This window comes from Mesoplodon mirus (assembly GCF_964341445.2).
Source record: "Mesoplodon mirus genome assembly, chromosome: 4".
Classification (NCBI taxonomy): Eukaryota; Metazoa; Chordata; class Mammalia; order Artiodactyla; family Ziphiidae; genus Mesoplodon; species Mesoplodon mirus.
The window spans coordinates 79,866,519-79,869,723 of NC_138979.1; the positions used below are offsets into that span (position 1 = coordinate 79,866,519).

At 51.5% G+C, this 3,205-nt stretch overlaps 1 pseudogene across 1 annotated transcript; it reads left to right on the forward strand.

Annotated features, from left to right (window-relative positions):
• The first annotated feature begins 561 nt into the window (after positions 1 to 561).
• On the forward strand, positions 562 to 2,472 carry LOC309802687 (growth factor receptor-bound protein 10-like; annotated as a pseudogene). The gene has a single exon. The product of its transcript is annotated as a growth factor receptor-bound protein 10-like (transcript).
• Positions 2,473 to 3,205: the final 733 nt, after the last annotated feature.

The following is a 3,205-nucleotide window of genomic DNA, read 5'->3' on the forward strand; positions in this document are numbered from 1 at the left end:
AGATTAATGATCAAAAATACAATGAACACAATATGAATATTTAATAATTAGGTACTCATTTACCTCAAGATAAACATGATCCTTTTTCAAATTATCACCATGTTGTTCCAGCATGAATTACTTTGTGAGAAGCTGATCACTAAGCATCAAGTGTGAATTGATTCTCTCTCTGATACTATTGGGCATAGTAGAGGGATTTTCTGGAAGTCAAAATTTTGTTCTATGGAGGACTTTGTCTTATTCAGAGTCAATGGCTAAGACATGCCCCCATAGCTATGCAGCTGGATTTTAGAACTGGAGAGGACCTTAAAGATTATTTAGGTCAATTGCCTCAATAAGTAAGAAAACTGACATAAAAAAGGTAAAGTCATTTGTCAAAAGCAGAGCTAGGGGAGGAGGCAGGGAGGGACGCGAGCGGCGCGCCGCGGAGGGCTGGGCGCTCGGAGGCCGCGGAGCCCAGAGTTTGCGCGCGGCCCCCGGGCGGCGGCGCGCGGGGGCCGTGACAGCCCTGCGCGCCGCCCTCGCCCCGCGGGACCGGCATCGCCCCGGCCGCGCCGAGGGTCGCAGGCGGCCAGGCGGAGGCGGCCGGGAGCGGCGCTGCGGCAGCTTTGGAGTTGGGCACCATGCTGAGCCCGAGGAGGGGGCTGCGGGGGGCGACGGCCCCGTGACCGGCCGCCGCTTCTCACCTGGGTCCTCTCGGTCCAGCCAGGCGGCCACCAGACACCCAGAGCCCCAGAAAACCCCCGACAGGTGCCGCGGCCCAGTCCACGGGATTTGAAGATGGCAGGAAGGAACCGATGGCTTTAGCGGGCGGCCCAGATTCCTTTCTGCACCATCCATACTACCAGGACCAGGTGGAGAAGACATCTCCTCGCCGTCCTGGAAATCTGGCAGGACCCGGCTTCCCAGCGCCGCCCGACCGGCTGGCGAATCACCAAGGCGCCTGCAGCAGGAGGACGTCGTCTCCGCCGGCCATCCCCAACCCCTTCCCCGAGCTCTGCGGCCCCGGGAGGCCCCCCTGCGCTCACGCCGGGCTCCTTACCTCCTGGCCCGGCTGCTGCGAAGCAGGATGTTAAAAGTCTTTAGCGAAGACGGGACGAGCAAAGTGGTGGAGATTCTGGCGGACACGACAGCCAGGGACCTGTTCCAGTTGCTGGTTTACAGAAGTCACTATGTGGACGACAACAGCTGGACTCTGGTGGAGCATCACCCGCACCTGGGATTAGAAAGGTGCTTGGAAGACCATGAGCTTGTGGTCCAGGTAGAGAGCACCATGGCAAGTGAAAGTAAATTTTTATTCAGGAAGAATTACGCAAAATACGAGTTTTTAAAAAATCCCACGAATTTCTTCCCAAAACAGATGGTTACCTGGTGCCAGCAGTCAAACGGCAGTCAGACCCAGATTTTGCAGAATTTTTTAAACTCCAGTAGTTGTCCTGAGATTCAAGGGGTTTTGCACGTGAAGGAGCTGGGAAGGAAGTCGTGGAAGAAGCTGTACGTGTGTTTGCAGCGATCCGGCCTCTATTGCTCCACAAAGAGAGCTTCAAAGGAGCCCAGACACTTGCAGCTGCTGGCTGACCTGGAGGACAGCCGCATCTTCTCCCTGATGGCCAGCAGGAAGCAGTACGGTGCCCCCACGGACTATGGCTTCGGCATAAAGCCAAACAGAGTCAGGAACGAGGCCAAGGATCTGCGGTGGCTCTGTGCCGAGGACGAGCAGAGCCGGACGTGCTGGATGACGGCCTTCAGACTCCTCAAGTATGGAATGCTCCTTTACCAGAACTACAGAATCCCTCAGCAGAGGAAGGCCGTGCTGTCCCCCTTCTCAACTCCAGTGCGCAGTGTCTCTGAGAACTCCCTTGTGGCCATGGATTTTTCTGGGCAAACGGGAAGAGTGATCGAGAATCCGGCTGAGGCTCAGAGTGCAGCTCTGGAAGAAGGCCACGCCTGGAGGAAGCGAAGCACGCGGATCAATATCCTCGAGAGCCAAAGCCCCCTCCACCCTTCCACCCTAAGTACAGTGATTCACAGGACGCAGTACTGGTTTCACGGCAGGATCTCCAGGGAGGAGTCACACCAGATCATTAAGCAGCAGGGGCTCGTGGATGGGCTTTTTCTCCTCCGTGACAGCCAGAGTAATCCAAAGGCATTTGTCCTCACATTGTGTCATCATCAGAAAATTAAAAATTTCCAGATCTTACCTTGTGAGGATGATGGGCAGACCTTCTTCAGCCTTGACGACGGGAACACCAAATTCTCTGACCTGATCCAGCTTGTTGACTTTTACCAGCTGAACAAAGGGGTCCTGCCTTGCAGACTGAAGAGCCACTGCATCCGCGTAGCCTTGTGACCTCAGGTCTACCCTGGCTGCAGGCTGGAGGACACTGACACTGGAGTGAAGAGGTCTGTGCATCGTTCAGAACACACGTCAGTCTGCACCTTGGGGCTCGGAGCAAGATGGGTGCGTTCGGCGTTGACGTCCACGATCGACTGGTTTGTTGGACTTGACGATGATTTGCTGCTGCAGATCCAGCAGGGCTGTGCCCCTCTCGCTGGCCTCATCGGGGAGGTCGGAAGACAGCAGACTTGAGAATAAACTGGAATGATGGTCTTGGCTGGGCCATAGAGGAACACAAGCTGGAGAGAAGTGATTGGAAATGAACTCTCACCCTGGAATAATCTTGACAATTAAAACTAATATGTTTAAAAAAAAAGCAGAGCTAAAATTTAACTCCCCGCCACTTGCCTCCCATTCCTTTATTTATTTTTATTGTTTAAATTGTGGTTTAAAAACACGTAACATAAAACTATTTTCTTGTCTGTTTCTCTTTTTTCTATTTTTTGATTCTATTTGTTTATTTTTAATTGAATGAAAGATTCTCTAAGTTCTATAGTGCTTCACAATTTTCAAAAGACTCACACATGATTTCATATAGTCCCATAATAATCCTTCTTTTTTCCCCCTAACCCTATATTGCCCCTTCCCCCTTCCCTCTCCCCACTGGTAACCACTAGTTTGTTCTCTATGTCTGTGAGTCTGCTTTTTTTGTTTTATTCACTAGTTGGTTGTATTTTTTAGATTCCACATATAAGTGATATCATACAGTATTTGTCTTTCTCTACCTGACTTATTTCACTTAGTATAATGACCTCCAAGTCCACCCATGTTGCACAAAATGGCAAAATTTCATTCTTTTTATGGCTG